This window comes from Chrysemys picta, chromosome 2 (assembly GCF_011386835.1).
Source record: "Chrysemys picta bellii isolate R12L10 chromosome 2, ASM1138683v2, whole genome shotgun sequence".
NCBI classification, from domain to species: domain Eukaryota; kingdom Metazoa; phylum Chordata; order Testudines; family Emydidae; genus Chrysemys; species Chrysemys picta.
The window spans coordinates 34112703-34135898 of record NC_088792.1 but is presented as its reverse complement, the minus strand read 5'-3'; the positions used below and the strand labels follow the sequence as shown (position 1 = coordinate 34135898).

The window sequence follows — 23196 nt, the reverse complement described above, 5'->3', positions numbered from 1 at the left end:
TAGCCCTCAATCTGCTTATAACAACTAAGTCTGAAGTGGCCATCTTGGACCACTGAAGGAGATGTAGCTTTGTGGGCCCTGTCAAAGGAGGACTTAAACACCGAGCTCCTATCTGGGATATATTTCTCTTAGCCAGAAATGGTATTTGCTGTATCCATCCTTAATTTGGGGAGCCAGGGGAGAAAAATCAACCTGTCGTAGGACGAGCTGGGTTTGAATCCTGAGGTTTGGACTCTGCCATGTGGCGGAGCACCTTGCCTCATGAGGTGGGAGGGGAATAGATTTTATATATAATATACACACACATATATATTTTTTGTGTATATGTATATATTTATATATATATACACACACACACATACACACACTCTTTCTGTACAAGAAAGTGAGATCTTAAAACATTTAGGATGGTAAACATGGAAAGTTTCAAAGAGCTTTCCAATTTTAGCATAATAGTTCTAAGCCAGAAGAGGGAGCTCTTGCTCCTTAAGAAATCTGGATAACTTACTCAACATACTAATATTTAACATTTTGGTAGATGTCAGCTCTCCTCTAACCCCATCCCCGACACACTCACTGTTGTCCCTGATCGCCTATGGAGTGAATGTAGACAGAAAATCGTTATTGTCATACAATAATTATAAAAGACATGATGATTTATTATATCAGATTGATGTAGAGTAAAACAGCCACTAACTGGAAAAAAGACAGAACAGCCATTTTTCTTTACTGCAAAATTTTATTCTTGTGCACACAACTGTACTTCAAAATTGCAACCATACTCAACTTGTGAACACTTTTGTGAATATATAAAGAAAACAAACACTGAACGCCAGAAAAATTGGCAACAAGTGCCAAAAATTCAGTACCATTGTTACCACTGCTGCTTTAATCTGCTTGTTTAAAAAAGTTCTCAATTCAGAAGGATTTTTACTACTGAAGTTATTTTAAGGATAAAGTCTGTTCCCCCATTTCCTTGCAACTTAAAGTCTGCCAGCAGCTAGAGCTGTTAACAGCCTCTACCATGAGCTGCCACCAATACTCAGAAACTGAAGAAAAAGTGGGGAAAAGATAAAAGCTGCCACTCCACACAATGGCTCCCAGCAACATTTCAGTCATAGAGGACTCTATTTTCTGATGAAGATAAATAAGAAATGTTTTAAAACGTCAGGAGTCAGCTTATTCACTATCAGATTCAAGTATTTACATAATATAAGGGGGAGAACAGATGGAAGGAAAAGGAGGCAGTATTCAGGATTTAAGTGTTTATTTTGACTGGCAGAATGGGCTGTTTTGATCTTACAAATAGGATCATTCTGATGTAATCAATTATGTTTCTAATTTGAGTGGACATTATCAAGCCTTTCATATTATAGTAAGAATTTTGCTACTGTAATAGAGTTACACTGCACTTTTTTCAAGTGCCTGAGAGCAAAAGTTCTCTGTTCCAGAGTAACGTATTTAGGCTAATTAGTGTGTTTCTAAAGTTACGCCATATGCAGAGCACCAATTGACTACAATGGATGTTCTGTACTTACAGTGGCTACACAATTGGAACCAACAACATCAGGAATTCTAAAATCCACCCTTTTTAAGCGTCTGCCCATACCAGTATATCAAGGCACTAAGTAGTGACAGTTTAAGTTATTTTCAAGGCCAGTATTACCAAATGTGGGTGCCTAATGGGACTCTGAATTAGATTATCTATTATTACTTTTATTGTTAAGAGAAATTTAAATGCCACAGAACTCAGATAGATATAATGAGATTAACAGAACTGTTAGATTCTATTTGTGTGTTAACACTTTGCATTACATTGAAAAGGGAAGAGGTTGTGAGGGAACAATACCACAGATCTTTATAGAAATAAACAAGATTGTGACTTTTTTGGACAAGAAGCTTCTTTAACCTTGTGGTTTCTTTAGCAATAGAAATCTAATAACCACCTATGTTAAATTTTCTAAGATACTTTTCAATGTAGGCTGCTGTGACACTTTTCAGGGGTACCCAGGTCTGTGAAACAGCTTAGCACAGGGGTGGGCAAACTTTTTGGCCTGAGGGCCGCATCAGGTTTTCTAAATTGTATGGAGGGCTGGTTAGGGAAGGGAGTCGTGACCCGGCCCCCACCTCCTATCTGCCCCCCCCCCCCGGACTCCTGCCCCATCCAAGCCCCCCGTTCCATGACGCGCTCCCCGGGACCCTGGCCCCATTCACACACCCCTGCTCCCTGTCCCCTGACCTCCCCCGGACCCCTACTGCCCCATCCAACCCCTCCTCTCATTCCTGACAGCCCTCCCCGGGACCCTTGCCACATCCAAACACCCCTTCTCCCTGTCCCCTGACTGCCCCCGGAATCCCTGCCCCTGACTGCCCCCTGCCACCCCATCCAACCCCCCTCCTTCCTGACTGCCCCTGGGACCCCTGCCCCCATTCTCCCCCCCCCACCACCCCGACCCCTATACACACCCCCACCCCCTGACCACTACCCCAAACTCTTCTGCCCTCTATCCAACCCTCCCTGCTCCCTTACCGCGCTGCCTGGAGCACTGGTGGCTGGCAGCACTACAGCCGCGCCACCCGGTTGGAGCCAGGCCACACCACCGCCACCACGCAGCACAGTGACCGGGTCACGCCGGGCTCTGCAGCTGCGCTGCCCCAGAAGCTCACATCCCCGCCGCCCAGAGCCATTGCGCCAGCTGAGGCTGCGGGGGAGGGGGAACAGCAGGGGAGGGACCGGGGGCTAGCCTCCCGGGCAGGACAGTCCCGCGGGCCAGATGTGGCCAGTTTGCCCACCTCTGGCTTAGCACGATGAAGCCTTATCTATGCCTTCTGGGGGTCAGCTCCCCAAATTCAGTGGCCATGGGTAACACAAGCACTTCCCTCTAGGCCTATGCAAGCCCCATTGCCTCTTTACAGGTCAGCAATAGACACACTCCAACCTCCAACCCCTCCAAGAATCTCCCAGGAGCATCCAGCCCCTGATCCACAGGATGCCCACAGTATTCACAGATTTGCTATTTCTAATGGAACAATACATCTCAGTTTACCAGTTACACCTCACCGTGCCATTTCACACAGCTTGGATACGTTTCATTTCTTTTAACCATAAACTTATTTACCAAAGTAGAGAGATCTGAGTGACAGACGTATTGGAAATAAATGGCTACATATAAAGTCAAATCATTACCCACATCCTCAAGCCTAGACTTAATTAACAAGATACTCTCATGCCTAATAAAGTATTGGTCACCAGTATTTTCCAGCCAGGCAGGTGGTGATCCCTTTTTCATAAGATGAGCCACGCTGTCAGCTCGTCTCCTAGGTGAAGGATTGAGAGTGTACTTTTGTATCCTCAGAGATATCCTCTCAATCCTTTGTCTTTATTCATAAACAGGATCCCCTTCCTGCTGTTTGATTCTTCCTGTAAATTTCCTCTCTTGTAGATTTTGTAATCTTTCAACTGGTATCAGGCTCAGTATACAAATAAGTCTCCATTGTGAGACTTACAATGCCCACTACTAGTGCTGCCAATTTTGGTTGGATGTATACCTGGAGATTTCATCACATGACATAATCTTTAATTAAAGATTAATCTTTAATTCCTGGAGATTCCAGGACAATCCTGGGGGATGGCAACCCTACCCAATACACACATGACCAGACATAGATAAGCAGCCACCACCTAGCTGTTCTAGACTTGATTTTAACAAATAGGGAGGAACTCATTGAGAATTTGAAAGTAGAAGGCAGCTTGGGTGAAAGTTTGCAATTCTAAGGAAGGGTAGAAGGGAGAACAGCAAAATAGAGACAATGGATTCCAGGAAGGCAGATTTTGGTAAGCTCAGAGAGCTGATAGGTAAGGTCCCATGGGAATCAAGACTGAGGGGAAAAACAACTGAGGAGAGTTGGCAGTTTTTCAAAGGGACACTATTAAGGGCCCAAAAGCAAGCTATTCCGCTGGTTAGGAAAGATAGAAAATGTAGCAAAAGACCACCTTGGCTTAACCACGAGATCTTGCATGATCTAAAAAATAAAAAGGAGTCATATAAAAAATGGAAACTAGGACAGATTACAAAGGATGAATATAGGCAAACAACACAGGAATGCAGGGGCAAGATTAGAAAGGCAAAGGCACAAAATGAGCTCAAACTAGCTACAGGAATAAAGGGAAACAAGAAGACTTTTTATCAATACATTAGAAGCCAGAGGAAGACCAAAGACAGGGTAGGCCCACTGCTTAGTGAAGAGGGAGAAACAGTAACAGGAAACTTGGAAATGGCAGAGATGCTTAATGACTTCTTTGTTTCGGTCTTCACCGAGAAGTCTGAAGGAATGCCTAACATAGTGAATGCTAATGGGAAGGGGTAGGTTTAGCAGATAAAATAAAAAAAGAACAAATTAAAAATCACTTAGAAAAGTTAGATGCCTGCAAGTCACCAGGGCCTGATGAAATGCATCCTAGAATACTCAAGGAGCTAATAGAGGAGGTATCTGAGCCTCTAGCTATTATCTTTGGAAAATTATGGGAGACGGGAGAGATTCCAGAAGACTGGAAAAGGGCAAATATAGTGCCCATCTATAAAAAGGGAAATAAAAACAACCCAGGAAACTACAGACCAGTTAGTTTAACTTCTGTGCCAGGGAAGATAATGGAGCAAGTAATTAAGGAAATCATCTGCAAACACTTGGAAGGTGGTAAGGTGATAGGGAACAGCCAGCATGGATTTGTAAAGAACAAATTATGTCAAACCAATCTGATAGATTTCTTTGATAGGATAACGAGTCTTGTGGATAAGGGAGAAGCTGTGGATGTGGTATACCTAGACTTTAGTAAGGCATTTGAAACGGTCTCACATGATATTCTTATAGATAAACTAGGCAAATATAATTTAGATGGGGCTACTATAAGGTGGGTGCATAACTGGCTGGATAACCGTACTCAGAGAGTTGTTATTAATGGTTCCCAATCCTGCTGGAAAGGCATAACGAGTGGGGTTCCGCAGGGGTCTGTTTTGGGACTGGCTCTGTTCAATATCTTCATTAACGAGTTAGATATTGGCATAGAAAGTACGCTTATTAAGTTTGCGGATGATACCAAACTGGGAGGGACTGCAACTGCTTTGGAGGACAGGGTCATAATTCAAAATGATCTGGACAAATTGGAGAAATGGTCTGAGGTAAACAGGATGAAGTTTAACAAAGACAAATGCAAAGTGCTCCACTTAGGAAAAAAAAATCAGTTTCACACATACAGAATGGGAAGAGACTGTCTAGGAAGGAGTACAGCAAAAAGGGATCTAGGGGTTATAGTGGACCACAAGCTAAATATGAGTCAACAGTGTGATGCTGTTGCAAAAAAAGCAAACATGATTCTGGGATGTATTAACAGGTGTGCTGTGAGCAAGACACGAGAAGTCATTCTTCCGCTCTACTCTGCTCTGGTTAGGCCTCAGCTGGAGTATTGTGTCCAGTTCTGGGCACCGCATTTCAAGAAAGATGTGGAGAAATTGGAAAGGGTCCAGAGAAGAACAACAAGAATGATTAAAGGTCTTGAGAACATGACCTTTGAAGGAAGGCTGAAAGAATTGGGTTTCTTTAGTTTGGAAAAGAGAAGACTGAGAGTGGACATGATAGCAGTTTTCAGGTATTTAAAAGGGTGTCACAAGGAGGAGGGAGAAAACTTGTTCACCTTAGCCTCTAAGGATAGAACAAGAAGCAATGGGCTTAAAATGCAGCAAGGGAAGTTTAGGTTGGACATTAGGAAAAAGTTCCTAACTGTCAGGGTGGTTAAACACTGGAATAAATTGCCTAGGGAGGTTGTGGAATCTCCATCTCTGGAGATATTTAAGAGTAGGTTAGATAAATGTCTATCAGGGATGGTCTAGACACAGTATTTGGTCCTGCCATGCGGGCAGGGGACTGGACTCGATGACCTCTCGAGGTCCCTTCCAGTCCTAGAATCTATGAATCTATGAATATTTCCATATTTCCATGTATTTTCTAAGTCAACTGTGGACTGGCAATTCATTTAATAAAACCTAGATTTGTTACCAGTACTTACTTGCCCATTAATCAAAAAACCAATTTGGAATTTAGCACATACCCACAGCACACAACTTTAGGATGAGATTTTTGAAGCCAACGTATTTCCAAAAACTTTGATTTCATGAGAAATTTAATAAATAAGCCTTACTTCTACAAAATGGTATTAAGAGTTGCCATTTAATGTAGCTTGTAAATTTACTGTAATAATACATTGAGATTAAAAGTTAGGGCTTTCAGCTTTATGAATGAAAAGAACTACACAGAGAGTATTACAAGGGAAGGCAAGTATCTCCATTTTATAGCTGGAAAGTGAGAAAGAGGTGAACTTACTTTCCCAAGGAGAAAAACTCAACTAGTGTAAATTAGTTTTTGAACGACCAACATCCAGTGGAAGAAAACTATATATATAAGCTTGGGGTTTTACCCCTTTAAGACTTCAGATGTGAATTTAGTGACAATGTCCAGAAATCATAGTACTATAGACTGAAGTCTATCTACAATATACATACAGCACAAATAGTTCAAGCCAGCAATGCACCTCCGTCCCTCTAGAGTTGAGAAGGAAGTTTAGCATCCATGCTCTTTCCAATGAATGGCACAAACTTGTGTACAGCAAAGCATATTACATGCTGTGATGTGGTCACTCATTTACTGAAAACTGATTCAAAAGCTAGTTTAATTCTCAGAGGCCCCTGAGCAGCCTCATGGCAAGTATCATTCCTGTCCTGAAATGGATTGTAAGCAATCTAGAGATTAATGTCTGCATAGACCACTGTCAATTCTGAGCCATACGTTTTTTGTTGTTGGTTTTTTTCTAATACAAAACTTCAAAATCTTATTACCAAGACTCATGAATCAATGCTCTTTGTGCTTGAAAGGGGAATTGATACACAGCACAACTGCTCTTGTCAATGGCAAACTCAGTCTAGTTGTAATAGTATGTTCTATAAATTCTGGAAATTTGGCATCACAATATAAAAATGAAGTTTACAATTTTCCCATTACATCTGTTCTGACCTTTAAAGAGAATAGTGAAAGAGGAGAAGAAGAAAAATAATAAGGATAAAAGCAGGGCAAAACAATCAGTAATACATTCACTGCCAAATTTCATATTGTCAGCCTACTCCGGGAGAGTAATGCAATTATGTAATCTAAAATTTAATATACTTTCATAACTAATCTGCTCACACTTGTCACCATACTTCAGATTTGCAGGCTAGTCCACGAAAAAGTTTTGTATCCTGCACATGCGCGTTTCATTCTTGACAGATCAACTGCAACAGAGCTGTTGTTCTGTCATGATCAACTAGAGTGAGAAATTCTCTACGCAACTTGGTCCAATCCCACAAAGCGCTCTGAAGAGTAGGACTGAAACCTTACTTTTAATTCAGGATTCATAAATTCAGGATTCAATAGGAAGTCAGCTAAATGCAAAGAACACGGGCGTGACATACTCTTGGGTAGCCTCAGTTGTCAAGCAAGTAGGGTGTTGAGTTCTGACTAGAGCTGGTCAGAACAAACAAGTTTTTCCTTTGAAAACTTTTATCAGAAAAATCCCTTTGAAATGTTTTGACCAAGTTTAGGTTATCGGTTTGATTTTTCACAATGAAAATTTTCATTTAATTTAGTTTCAAAATAACATTTTGAAATTAAAAATTTTGTTTGGTTTTGATACGACTAAAAAAATATTTAACTTCATTTTAAAATGTGCTGTTTCAGTTTTTGGAAACAAAGTTTTGGTTTTCCACATTCCACTTGTGGATTTTCAGGGTCTTCACTCCCCATTTTTTCCTTTCTTCAGCCCCTCCCCTTTTCAGTGTGTAGGGGGGAAGTAAGCCTGAAAGTGGGGGGGATCTTATTTTCACACAGTTTTTCAACATTCACCATGCAGAAAAAATAGATAAATATAATTTGTCAGCTCTCTAGATACAAGTGTCAACTGAAGAGGTTAGAGAGGGGTAGGCTTTTTTAATAATATATCCCATTTCCAGGAAGAATGAACTTGCTTTACACTTGGTCCATATCTGGCCTATAAAGCTCAAAAGTAGAAGAGTCAGAACCCAGAGAAACCCCTTTGAAAATACCTTTTAAGGCAGTGGTTCTCAACCTTTCCAGACTACTGTACCCCTTTCAGGAATCTGATTTGTCTTGCATACCCTCACTTAAAAACTACTTGCATACAAAATCAGACATAAAAATACAAAAAAGTGTCACAGCACACTGTTAATGGAAAATTGCTTAATTTGTAATTATATGGTAAAATGAAAAAGTAAGTTGATTGGAATATAAATATTGTCCTTACATTTCAGTGTATAGTATATGAAACAGTATAAACAAGACATAGTCTGAATGAAATTTTAGTTTGTACTGACTTCGCTAGTGCTTTTTCTGTAGCCTGTTGTAAAACTAGGCAAATATCTAGATGATATTAGGCAAATATCTAGATGAGTTGATGTACCCCCTGAAAGACCTCTGCGTACCCAACAGGGGTACACATACCCCAGAACCACTGCTTTAAGGTAACTTACGACAAAGACTAAGACTCAGCTAAAGCTAAACAATTATCCAAGATACAATGGAAAAAAAAACCTCAAGTTTCAGTGAATACATGAAAGGAAGAGATATCATGAACCAATTTCCCCAATCTTACACCACATTTGAGGTAACAGACTTTCAGGATAGTAGCCATAACACAAACTAAAGCTAAAGACAAAGTTCAAAAAGGTCATTCATAATACATAAGGTTACATTTTAGTCATGGGTATTTTTAGTAAAAGTCATGGACAGGTCACGGGCAATAAACAAAAAGTTATGGCTGCATGACTTGTCCATGACTTTTACTAAAAATACCTGTGACTAAATCTTACCCGCTGGGAGGGGGGCACTCCTGAACACTGCTGCTGGGATGGAGAGGCAGCGGGGGGGCGATGCTTCCACAGGGGAGGGCAGCCTGGGGCCCTGCCACTGCTGGGGGAGCAGCCTGGGGCCATGCCACCACCCCAGGGGGAACAGCAGCCCCGGGGCCCCCCACTGCCGCCGCCGCTACGAGGGGGAAAGCGGCCCAGGCCCACACACACACACACACACACACACACACACACACTGCCGCCACTGCCACTGGTCTGTGGGGGGGGCAGCCCGGGGCCCCTTGCCACTGGGGGGGAGCGGCCCGGGACCCTGCTGCCACTGGTCTGGGTGGGGGGCGACCCGGGGCCCCACAGCAGCCGCCACCCGTCCCAGAGCGCTGCTCAGAGCAGCACCGGGGAACAGCTGTCTGGGGCTACCAGAGCACCTGCCGGTGCGGCTGGCCCCAGGGCTTCCCCAGCTGCTGGGGTGGTCCTGGGGTCAGCCACACCAGCGCTGCAAAATTCACAGAGGTCACGGAAAGTCATGGACGCCATGACTTCTGTGACCTCCTTGAATGATTCACAGCCTTAATAATACAAAAGCCTTTAAAGGGTAGCTTGGCTAGCTTATGTTTTCAAATTGAACTGTGGAACAGCCATCTCCTCCAGAAAAACTTAAGACTAACAGTCCTGTAATTTTAAAGGATGCTTACATTTCTTTTCAATCCTTTTACCTTAAGCAAACTAAAAGCCACTCTCAAGCGACCGGTAGTTTATTTTCATATTACATACAGCATCCACGTTGTTTTTATTTCCTCAGAATTTAGTTGAAACTGAACAGCACAAAATAAACTAATAATGCTAAAAAGAAAACAATTTTACTGGAAAAAATTTTACACAGAAAAGTTAAAGGTTTTAAAGTAATTGAATAAAGAGTAAATAAATGTAAATGCTCATTTCAATCTTAAGCTAAAACATCTAAAGGCTGCAACAGGTCATTCCTAGCAGGAAACAAAATGAAAGGAAGGAGAAACACAAGCTGCATATACATGTAATGCAACATTAAATAACCAAGCAATGTTTTTCAAAGATCAGCAGAGGGTGCAACTGTTTACTAAAACATATATAATACACACATAGAGAACAGCTGATGAGCAAGAATTGCTAATTTATTTCAGCCCTCTGAAAATATTCTTTACAAGATCAGATGCACTCCACCTTATGTGCAAAAATGTAATCTCTCAGAATCTACAGCAAGCTTGAGGATACTGTTAGAAAAGTCTGAACTTTTATCTGAAGCAACGTAAGAGTCCTAGTACAGATACATTTATTTCAAACTATTCATCTGTTCTGCGGATACCTTAGTGCAGTGGTCCCCAACGCGGTGCTGGCGGGCGCCATGGCGCCTGCCGGGGCATTTATGTGCGCCCGCCTGGTGCCCAGCAGGGGAGAGAAGCCGCGGCCCCGCACCTGACAGGGACAGAGAACTCAGGCTGCAGGTGCGGTATTCTCTGTTCCCGGCAGGCGCGGGGCCCGCCTAGTGCCAAGCACGGGAGAGAAGTTGCGGCCCCGTGCCTGCTGGGGACAGAGAACTCCGGGGCTGCAGGCTGTGGGCGCCGGTGTTGTCTGTCCCCGGCAGGTGCGGGGCCCGCCTAGTGCCCAGCAGGGGAGAGAAGCCGGGGCCCCACGCCTGCTGGGGACAGAGTACTCCAGGGCTGCGGGCACCGGTGTTCTCTGTCCTCGCGGATTCTCTCCGGCGTCTCTCTTCTCTCTGGATTCATATATTATGTAATATTAAATATGATGGTTTTTGTATTATTTAATGTACAAATACAAAATAAGCCTTGAAAAACTGTTGGCGCCTGCCACACTCTTCTGAAAACATGAATGTGCTACTGGCCACAAAAAGGTTGGGGACCACTGCCTTAGTGGAATATTTCTGCTGTTTCAACTTAAATCTCTACTACTGGAACAAAGTGTTTAAACATCTTTCTTGAACATTTAGTGATAAAACAGCCAGGGAATAGGTTTACTGGCATTTTAATTAGTAGCATGAATGCCAAGTAAAGTTTTCAGCTAAAAACTACATTATTAAGGATGCAAAGTCAAGCACCCAATATTTACAAAATGCCAGAATTAAGGTTGTCCACACAACCCTAATTCAGCCCCCTTGTGAATATGCATTATGAAGTACTCATATACATGATCACTACTGTTTTTTCTACAGGACCCCTGATAATTCAGTACACAAGAGTGGACAGTATTCAATAATTCAAACAATGAGGATAAAATAATGTGTGGCCCTAGGCCCTATTTACTGAAGACTACTCAAACCCTGTTCTGTAGACAGAATTACCAATTTCCTCAGAGGCTTTTCTAAGGCACTTAACACTATAGTATCTGAGGGCTAATCTACAGTAGAAGTGCTACAGCAGCGCAGCTTCACCGATGCAGCTGCAACGCAGTAGCACACTTGGTGAAGACACTTTATGCCAGGGCTTGGCAACCTTTCAAAGAAGAAGAGCCATTTTTTTGTTTTTGTCTTTAACCAAAATATTTTGTCTTTAACACCACACACAAAGCTACTTGTAGAGTTAGAATTTATCAACTAATAATAATTGAACATTTTAAAGTTATTACTGCTCACCGGTACTTTTAATGCGACGTCTGCCATATGAATTTGAATATAAACAGGAGGGGGCTCTGGGCTGGGGACTGGGATCCAGGAGGGGGTGCGGGGTCTGGTATGGAGTTTGGGTGCAGGAGGGGGTGCAAGGTGCAGGCTCTGGCCAGGAGGCGCTTATCATAGGTGGCTCCCGGCCGGCGGCGCAGCAAAGCTCTGGCCCCACACCGCTGCCGGAAGTGGCCAGCTGCTGGCATATCTCTGCATGCCCCTGGTGGCGGGGATGGGGGAGGGAGGAAGCTCCATGCGCTGCCCCCACCCCCAGCACCATCCTCACAGCTCCCATTGGCCAGTTCCCAGCCAATGGGAGCTGCAGGGGGTGGTGCTTGTGGGCAGCGCACAGATACCCGCTGCCTCCCTCCCACCAAGGGACGCACGGAGACATTCCAGCAGCCAGCCCCTTCCAGGAGCAACGTGGGGCCAGAGTCCTACTGTGCTGCCAGCCGGGAGCCGCCTGTGATAAGCGCCTCCTGGCCAGAGCCTGCATTTCGCACCCCCTCAAAAAACGGCTACCCACAAGGGGGCAGCCAAAGAGCGGCATGAGGCTCCAGGGCCTAAGGTTGCCGACCCCGCTCTATGGTGATGGGAGAGAGCTCTCCCACTGGCAGAGCTGTCCCATCCATAGGGCAGACTGGGGCAACCGCCCCAGGCCCTGTGCTTTGGGGGGGAGAGGGCACGCTTCAGGAGGAAGTGTGGGGAGGCAAGGCAGCCCAGGGACCTAGCGGGTGGCCTGGCACCAGCAGTGGGGTTCATGCCTGTGCCCCACACTCATCAGCCCAGGCGTTTATTTCTTTTTCTTGCCTGCAGTCTCCTGGGCTCGGACTTAATCTCTCTGGCAGCAGCAGTGAGCAACCCAGCCCCAGCCCACTCCGCACTGTCATCTCTCTGCATCACCTGCCGCCACAGGGTCCCAGAACCCCACAACCACTAATCCCAGGGCAGGTTGACCCTGACCCTGCCCTTCCGCCTCGAATGGACCCTTCTTTTTTCCGGCAGGATCTTCCACCAGCACAGGGGGCCCCCTCGTCCCTAGCACAGGTGAGTGTCAGCCAGTAGTCTCCATTGTTCCTCACCCAACGCCCAGCACTGGTGTCCCCTCAGTGCCCCACACCTCCCCCTTCCACTGCCCTTTCTCCCCTCTCCCAGCACTGGGTGGGGTCCTCCAATGTCCCACTGACTCAGCATTGGTGAGGCCTCAGCTGGAGTACTCTGTCCAATTCCAGGTGCCATACTTTAGGAAAGATGTGGACAAACTGAAGAGAGTCCAGAGGAGAGCAACAAAAATGATAAAAGGCTTAGAAAACGTGTTCTATGAGGAACAGTTTTAAAAAACTGATTGTGTTTAGACTTGAGAAATGAAGATTGAGTGGGGTCCTTATAAAAGCCTTCAAACATGTTAAGGGCTATTATAAATCAGACTGTGATCAATTGTTCTCCATATCCACTGAAGGTAGAACAAGAAGTAATCAGCTTAATCTGCAACAGAGGAGATTTAGATTAGATATTAGAGAAAACTTTTTAACTATAAAAGAGTACTTAGCCTCTGGAACAGACTTCTAAGAGGAGTTGTGGAATCCCCCCATTGCAGATTTTTAAGAACAGGCTGGATAAACACCTGTCAGGGATGGTTTAGATTTACTTGGTCCTGCCTCACGAAGGCAGCTGGACTTAATGACTTGGAGTCCCTTCCAGACCTACATTTCTATGATTCTATATTTCTTGATCATTGATTTGCTCCGTTCTTCCTGTACAAGACAGGGATAGCGACAGGGATAGCTTCCCATTCTGACACATAACTTTTCTGGTCTTACCTACTCTACCAGTATAAATACAGGAGGAAAGCACAGCAAAAACATTCTCTTCTCCTCGTGACAGAGATATGGAAAAAAACAAGGTGAAGGGGTTAACTAAAAAAACTGAGGGATTGGTGGGAGGGATACACCAATAGAAAAGGCTTATTTTGGCAATAACTGATGGTAGGAGAATTGGAAATCAAGCTCCCCTGGATGAAATCATTATTTGAAAGATGCGGGGTGGGAGAGTCTACTAGACTAAAATGAAATGAAACCCTCAAGTTGGCAGCTTTCCCTCTAGAAAGGTCTACTAATGGACCACCAGGGTGTTGCACATGCATTGGAGGAACCATGTGGAAAAAGCATCTGGCCACATTGTGACTGCCTCAAGACATTGTTATTAGCTCCTCCCCTTTCATTAATACTAAAGGTATTGATCACTTTTAACAAGATGTTTCTTTCTGGATTTCATTAAATCAAAAGGAGCAGCACCTGATAGAGAGGTTTTAACTGGCTTTTTAGATATAACCCTACTGTTAGTTATGGGCTGAACAGAGAATTCTTGCCTGGGTGCTGGCTGGTGAGTCTTGCCCACATGCTTAGGGTTTAACTGATCGCAACGTGGGGGTCGGGAAGGAATTTTCCTCCAGGGCAGATTGGCAGAGGCCCTGGAGATTTTTCGTCTTCCTCTGTAGCGTGGGGCACGGGTCACTTGCTGGAGGATTCTCTGCATCTTGAGGTCTTTAAACCACAATTTGAGGACTTCAATAACTCAGGCCTAGGTTACGGGTGTGTTACAGGAGTGGCCGAGAGTCTGTGGCTTGCATTGTGCAGGAGGTCAGACTAGATGATCATAATGGTCCTTTCTGACCTTAAAATCTATGAGTCTATGAGCTCCAAGATCAGGAGGAAAAACAGTTTTTAGTGTCAAGTTAGTCTAAAACTAGAAGCAAAAGTATGGCTAGGTTAGTTTGGGTACCGAATGCCATTTTGCCTTGTTATTAGGGGCATTTAGTTCTAATTTCTTTTTAAAAATACAAGTTTCTTTTAAGAGGCCGAATTGGAAAGAAAAGTTATTTTTGACAGCTGGTAGTTAAGTCCGTTATGAAAAAAATCACACATTTGTTCTGACAGCAAAATAGCAAGGTCCAACTTGTTGTCTTGTTCATTCTCAATAGAATGCTGGGTAAGAGCCAAGTTCACCAGCACCAATACACAAACAAGTTAATGACGGCCTGAGGGAGCAATGCTAGATTTCTGCAGTGAAGAAAATATAAAGACAATGTTAAGAACTTGCATGTATTTCAGAGCTCTATGCTATAATTGTGAAAACTATTTAATTCAGCTAAATTTATTTTCAAGAACAATGAAGTAACTTCTAGAACAGTGGTTCTAAAACTTTTTTCTGCCAATGACCCCCTTTGGCATCTGACTAACTGTCGCAGACTCCTTTTGTCTCCAGGACTACTGGAATACCCCTGCCAGCATGACCTGGCACACACCATGCATGAGAGGTCACGCTGTGCAGAGGACGTCTTTTTGAGAACAAAATGAAGTCCTCCAGGCAGCAAAAGTGCCAGAACACCATTCTGGCACATTCCCATCCTGGCTCAACAGATTTGAGTAGCACTCAAATACAGAGGGAGAGATAACAACGAGGAGTCCTTGTGGTACTTTAGAGACTAACAAATTTATTTGGGCATAAGCTTTCATGGGCTAAAACCCACTTCCTCAGATGCATGGAGTGGAACATACAGTAGGGAAGTATAAATACACAGCATATGAAAAGATGGGAGTTGCTTTACCAAGTGCGGGGGTCAGTGCTAACAAACCAATTCAATTTAAGTTGGAAGTAGGCAATTCTCAACAGTTGACATCACTTTTGTAGTGTTAATGAGGCCAATGTAAACAAGGTGGCCCATTTGAAACAGTTGACAAGAAGGTGTGAGTGTTTAGCAAGGGGAAATTAGTTTTTGTAAAAACAACGAGGAGTACTTGTGGCACCTTAGAGACTAACAAATTGATTTAGTTCTGTAGTGACCCATCCACTCCCAGTCTCTATTCAGGCCTAATTTGATGGTGTCCAGTTTGCAAATTAATTCCAGTTCTGCAGTTTCTCGTTGGAGTCTGTTATTGAGTGACTAGGGAGATTGAAGTGTTCTTCTACTGGTTTTTGAATGTTATAATTCCTGATGTCAGGAATGTTAGAGAAGTAAGAGAGCCTTAAAGAAACAAATTTGCATGACACCCCTCAGTTTATAGCCAGAAGCTGCATCTGCTATGGTGTAAGCTTTGATCCTGGTAAAGTAACATAAAAAGAGGACCAAATTATGAATCTCTTCCTCAAGGGAGCATATTCTTACCAATACCTTTCAACATCTACACAAATGATCAACCAATCCATCCCAGCACAAGAAGTTAGATCTATGCCAATGACCTGTGCTTCACTGCCCAAGCCAAGGACCAGTGCTGTCTGGCCTCTCCGTCTAATACACCAAGAACCAATTGTGCACCAACTCAGCCAAAATACAAGTGAGCCTCTTCCATTTTCGGAATCATGAGGCTAACAGACAACTCAACTGGAATGGGCTATCACTGGTCCACTGTCTACCTTGAAGCGACACTATAATGCATTCTGTCCTTCAAGGCACACAAAAAGAAGACAAAAGGAAAAGTTTGCCCCAGAACAACATACTCAGGAAGCATTCAAATTCAAAATGGGGAAACAATCCAGCAACAATAAGAACAACCAAAGTTGCACTGTGCTATTTGATGGCCAAATATGCACTTTCAGTGTGGGAAAAATACACTTACACAAAGAAGCTGGACCCTGTGCAGAATAGCAGCCGCTGCTACATTACAGGATGTCTAAAACCAACAAACATGAACAACCTTTATGTGTTTGCCGGAATTGCTCCGCCAGATATTAGGAGAGCTGTCACAAGCAAAATGGAATAATTACGACAGGTCAAAGATACCAAACACCGCTACATGGCTATACTGCAGCAGTTAGCTGCCTGAAATCATGGAAATGATTCCTACCTGCAACAGAATGACTTAAAAAGATCACCAACAGTTACACAATTAGAAATCTGGCACACACGGCTTGAAATACTCAGTGAGGATACCAAAATGCATATTGACATTGCCAAATGCTTTCCCACAGTTGCGAAGAAGGATTAGTCAACCTGGAAATGTTTAAATCATTATCGAACAAGAGTTGGCAGGTCAAAAGTCAATATGCAGAAGTGGTGCTTTTATTCCAATGATCCAGATACATGTCACTGCAGTGAAACACAAACCATGGAACATTTGTTGGTCTGCTGGCTCCTGAAGGAACTATGCGCCATGAAGATCTCGCCAAGGCTACAGACCATGCCATATCATGTTCCCAACATTGGAAAAATCTGTAATTGTAAGGTATGGACAGGAAAATTATCTTTAGTAATTTTGTATCATCTGCAAATTTTTCCACCTCACTGTTTACCCCTTTTTCCAGATCATTTATGAATATGTTGAATAGGACTGGTCCCAGAACAGACCCATGGGGGACACCACTATTTACCTCTCTCCATTCTGAAATCTGACCATTTATACCTACCCTTTGTTTCCTATCTTTTAACCAGTTACCAATCCATGAGAACACCTTCCCTCTTATCCCGTGGCAGCTTACTTTGCGTAAGAGCCTTTGGTGAGGGACGTTGTCAAAGGCTTTCTGAAAATCTAAGTATACTGTATCCACTGAATCCCCATGGTCCACATGCTTGTTAACCCCCTCAAAGAATTCTAGTAGATTGGTTCTAGTAAAGAGAAATCATGCTTCACCATGTTGACTCTTCCTCAACAAATTATGTTCATCTATAGGTCTGACAATATTGTTCTGTATTATAGTTTCAACCAGTTTGTACGGTAATGAAGTCAAGCTTACAAGCCTGTAATTGCCGGGATCACCTCTGGAGCCCTTTTTAAAAATTGGTGTCACATTACCTATCCTCCAGGATCTGGTACAGAACCTGATTTAAATGACAGGTTACAGACTACAGTTAGTAGTTCTGCAATTTCACATTTGAGTTCCTTCAGAACTCTTGGGTGAATACCATCTGGTCCTGGTGACTTATTGCTGTTTAATTTATCAATTTGTATCCTCTAATGATACCTCAATCTGGGACAGTTCCTCAGATCTGTCACCTAAAAAGAATGGCTCAGGTTTGGGAATCTCCCTCACATCCTCGGCTGTGAAGACCGATGCAAAGAATTCATTTAGTTTCTCCGCAATGGCCTTAACATCCTTGAGTGCTCCTTTAGCACCTCGATCGTCCAGTGGCCCCACTGGTTGTTTAGCAGGCTTCCTGCTTCTGGTGTACTTAAAAAAAAAATTGCTATTACATTTTGAGTCTTAGGCTAACTGTTCCTCAGATTCTTTTTTGGCCTTCCTAATTGTATTTTTACACTTCATTTGCCAGTGTTTATGCTCCTTTCTATTTTCCTCACTAGGATTTAACTTCCACTTTTTAAAGGATGCCTTTTTGCCTCTCACTGTTTCTTTTACATTGTTGTTTAGCCATGGTGGCTCTTTTTTGGTTCTCTATGTTTTTTAATTTGGGGTATACATTTAAGTTGAGCCTCTATTATGGTGCCTTTAAAAAGTTTCCACACAGCTTGCAGAGATTTCACTTTTGGCATCCTTTAATTTCTGTTTCACTAACCTCCTCATTTTTGTGTAGTTCCCCTTTCTGAAATTAAATACCACAGTGTTGGGCCGCTGTGGTGTTTTTCCTGCCACAGGGATATTAAATTTGATTACATTATGGTCACTATTACTAAGCGATCCAGCTATATTCACCTCTTGGACCAGATCCTGTGCTCCACTTCTCCCTTGGATTGAGCTGGAATCCAATTCCTCATTACTTTTCCTAGGCTTGTAGTAATCCAACCGCCCTAGTACACTTACTCTCAATGAAGACCTCCAGCCTGGTCTAAGGATGCTTCAAAGACAAGGTGCCTACTATGAGAGGACCATGAGCTTAAAGCTAGTAGAATTTTTGACTCTTGTCCAAAAGCATTTTAGAGATATCTTCTTGCAACTATAAGGGTAAAGATTTTACAGTCCAAGAGAGGACTGTAGTTTTGAACCCTTCATTTCCATTATATGGAGATTTGTTTACAGAGGAGACCTCCTGAGAAACCAAGAGGCAGCCAGAAACCTGAATAGCCAATTCCAATGGGGACTGAACCATCAAGATAATGGAAATAGGAGACTTCACAGGTTAGTGGCTGCCCATCTCACTAAGGACCACTTTCTTTTCCAGGAAATCATAAGTTGTTGCATTCTCTTCTATCAGGATGAAAGATTCATTAGATCAACACTACTCTGCAGTTTCTACTGTGGATGCCAAAGACAAGAGTTTTGCCATAGCAGCTGTAAGCTTGCAGAACTTAGCTGAAGGAGAACTTAGCTGAGTTAGGGCTGCCCAGGTATTAAGGAGTCCATTCATTAACAGATCAATGGGGATTTGTATCTGGCATTTCCTCTAAAATAAGTAGAAGTTCCCCCAGTGCTATGGTCAAAGTGGCAGGGGTAAGTAATTTGCTCTTATTTCTGTGTAGGAGGATCAAAAGAGTCACATTTGGACAGATCAGTGCCCAGATCCTTGATTGGTTGAGATGTGAAGGAATGATCACAGGACAAGATGACAGTATATCTAGCTAATATTCTTAGGACATCAGCTTATAGCAACATTGCCTTTCAAGAATTTGAGGTTATCAGAAACTGATCAAGGTACAATACCTGATATTTGGTGGCAGAACCATCAGAGAAGACTTCTTAGATAGAGGAGCAAGTTTTCTAATCTTGAGCACATATTCCTCCTGAGTGCAGTAGGGATGGGTGGGGCTGCTACATCCTAAGAAAGAAAAACCACGTACCACTCTTACCCTTCACCACTCTTTGGAAAAGCTAGCCTGAGCTCCAAGGACAAAGATTGTGATTGTACCCAGCTCTATAAAGTTGTGTTGACCAGAGTGGGCATTTTCCCAGGACAAGTGGGTTTCTCAAGACCAAGGATATGTACTCCAGAATAGTTTCAAAGTAATAAACAGAACTAAGAGATTGGGTGACGAAACTTTAGTAGAGAACAACCAGTTAAATTACATAACTATATACATATTATTGCACTGTAGCACTTAAATTATAGACAAGTCACAACCAAGGTTTTTGGACAGTATCAGAGTTATCAAAAGTAGTATCACATTCAATAAATTCAGTAGTGTTCACTGGTTGAAGTATAGACTAGTGCAGTAATACAACTTTGGTCTTTGCTTTTTTGCCAGTCTTTTCTACTGTTTAATTGATGGGGTGTATAAACCCCACATTAGAACTGAAGAGGTTAAATGGCAACTCTGGGCCTAAATGACCCTGCCCAGCCAGACATGCAGAGAATGCTCCAGATAGAGGAGGAAGCTTAAAAGGAAGCTAGACAGCTCAGAAAGGAGCTGACCAGGCAAGGAGAAGAACCTGGCTTTGAAGCTCCTGTGAAGGGGCACTACAGGAGCCTTCCTCTGCAGAAGAAGAGCCTAACTGCTGAGTCCAGTATAGCCTAATTTATAGATTATGTATTAATTATATTGATTACTTAAGAATTCCCAGTTATCCCTTTGAGGGTTGCCAGGTTCTTGTTCCAAGATCAAGCCCAGTATTATTCAAATTATTATATAGATGGAAACCCCAATATGCACAGCAGCAACTCACACACTATAGGAACTCTCTGATATTTACAAATAGTTTATTAATATATTTAGCACAGTCACAAGCACTCCAACTCAGTAAGGTAGAGAGAGGTACTACAGAAAGTACATCTGAACATCCATATACTCACACCACCCCTTGCAGAACAACCTGAAATGTTAGCGATCACCTTTCCCCTCATCACCAGGGGCCATCATACTGGCATCTCCCAAGGGCTACATCTCTCTCTCCTACTTCCCCTAGGCTGGAATGCAACTTTTATAATATGATATCCACTGACGCCACTATGTTTGATGCATATTCAGTAGGGGCTTTTCCTCTCTTCTTTATTTTTATTGCCTCACCTTCCTAATGTTGGAATGTCCTTCTCCTACAGGTTAGCATATCAATGAGCTCAACTTATTATTATATACATCAATTCGTTACCATGTCACTTTTTGGTTGGGTCATGTTCTTGTAGTTGGAAATTCCCCTTAAACACTCTATTTTCAACTCCCCAATACTTGGGGTTTTCTGTTGGACTGTTTATCTGTGCAAAGTTCATAGGCCTCACGCCTTATGCTAAAACTACTGATGCTATCATCTTATAGGATACAGACCTGTAGGTTCGTTGCATTATTGCTGAATATAATAAAGGCAAACTAGTGCTAAGGGCTACACTAGACAGACTGAAGGACAGTCAATATCTTTCTCTATTACCGGTTCACCAGAGACTGCAAAACTTAGACTATAGAGAGAGTGGGTGGTAGGAAGTGGCCCAGGGAGGGCAGCCTTAGGACACTCCTGGGTGCTGGACCCTTGCTAACCCTTAAAGGACCTTGGGCCTGACCCCAGTAGAGTGGGAGGGCTTGATGTCCCCTACCAACCACCTTTGCATTAAGGAGGGCATGATCCACTAACCATTAGGTGACACTGTCAACAAGCACTGTCCATCACATAAAGTAATAGCCGATCTACTTATGGATCATGAGGTATAAACTTTAACCTAATGTTCACGCTTTTGGCTGCCATCCTTCAACTGTCAAACTGAAGCAGAATATCAATGAGTCACAGAATTCTCTACATGTTGATCTAAATACAAAGAAGATAATGTCAGCCAATAGTTATAATTCCTCAGTGTCCCATGAAAAGCACTTATCTCCCAGTACAACAATAAAACTCCAATTTTTTTCAGTTTTACTACTTAAGAGGACCTGAACTGAATGCCAATTGTAAATATTAATTCAAGCCAGAAGATTTTAATATGGCAAAATCACAATTTGTTAAAGTGGCACTTAATTTGATTTGTAATAAAAGGACAGCATAAAACCTCTACTTAAATATTTTACTAGGCAGGAAATCTGTGAGTCTTGAATTTAAATTCTTTCCCCCAGCATTCCCTTCTGTGTATCTTTATTAACTCTCAGGATTAGCAGTTGCTTTTAGAATTCAGTGCTAAAGAAAGGACATAGTGTAATATCACATTTGGAAACCTGAGTGAAAACTGGCAGAAGCTAGTGTGTTGAGGTAACCAAGATAGCACACATACGCTCCATAGAGTGAACAGTGCCAAGTGTGAAAACTAAAGCACCATAAGGTCAAATGTATGGACGGTACCCTCTGTATTAGGCAAGTCCATAGTGCAAAAGCTTTCCTCAACTTCAGAAATCAAGCCCAAGAAGTCTTCATTTCAAAGGACTCAATCATATTGCTGCATAAAATTTTTTATTTTTCTCTTCACCATTAAATTTCCTTTGTACTTTGCCTTTTAAAAAAAGGAAAGGACTACAAATTCCTCTAGCATACTAAACTTTTATAGCTCCTATGTGCAATCAGGACAGCTGAACACGCGTTGCCTCCTCTCAGAGCTGTTCAATTTACTCATACCTCTGGCATGTACTAAAATCATGTACTCTGCTTGTCCACAGTTATGCCCTTCTACTATCATCTGACACTTATGACCTATTCTAACTTAGGGCATGATATACTTAACCCTTTATACATTAAGGGACAGCGATTTTTGGGGACTCGTAAACCGAGAAAAGTATCCTCTTCTATTGTCCTGGGCTTTAAAAGTGAAAGCTTACTTTGGTTCCACCTATCTGTGTGAGATGGCCTTCTCACAAATGAAGATCATCAAGTCCAAGTATCGCACCCACCTCACAGATACGCATCTGCAGGACTGCATCCAACTAGCTATTTCAAATTACAACCCGAATTTTAAGACACTGGTAGATAATGTGCAGTCACAAGTGTCAAACAGACTCAGTAAGCAGGGAAAATGTATAATTATGTATATTACGCAATTGATCTCAGCTTTATATAACATAATAAACTGTTATTTCTACATTTTATTTGCGGTAGATCCTGGGTTGTACTTAAATTCAAAAGGTTGCTTAAAAAGGTTGGAGACCACTGCTCTAGAGCCGCAAGAGAAAGCTATCACCCAGAGAGGCAGTACTAGGGAGCTATACAGTGGAAGTTTTACTCAATTTTTTCTTGAAAGCCATTGCTTTAAAAATTCAAGCAGCATGCAAGATTGCCAAGTAGGCTGCATCTTCTTAGAATTTTTAGTACTATTCTAATCTTCATCTTAATAGGCTAATAGTTAAATTAAAAATTATGCTGCAATTTGGAAATTAAAAGGGAATATATTTGAGGAGTACACCTTGGTACCATCTCTTTACATTTGGAAATGATTTCTTTCAGTTGGTCTCCCACTGCAGACTGTTTAAAAGAATCTGGACAAGGAAAACCCTTTCAAAAATGTAAATAGCTAAGAATTCCTTTTCTGTCAGTGACCAAAACAATATGTGCCTCTTTTAGAAAGACATACTCTGAAAGCAAAGTTACTCTTTTATATACACATATGGGTTTGTGAAAAAACAAGCTTGAATCCAAATAGCATTTCTAAACTTAATCTGGAAGAGTGACAACATCAATGAGACATTATCAATCTGCTTTTATATTGCACTATCTCAAGTAGTTAAACATTGTGTGGTTTATATTAAATATTTCCACAACTGTTTCCAATTGCTAAGGATATTAAAACAGAAAGGAAACTGATTTTGTTTGGGACATTAGGGTCTCTTACTGCTGATCTAA

General features: G+C 42.4%; 1 protein-coding gene across 10 annotated transcripts in view; it reads right to left on the bottom strand.

Moving 5' to 3' along the window:
• The window catches only part of MPP7 (MAGUK p55 scaffold protein 7), a 264560-nt gene that overhangs the window by 203888 nt on the left and 37476 nt on the right, over positions 1-23196 (bottom strand). The gene's annotated exons all lie outside the window — the stretch shown is intronic.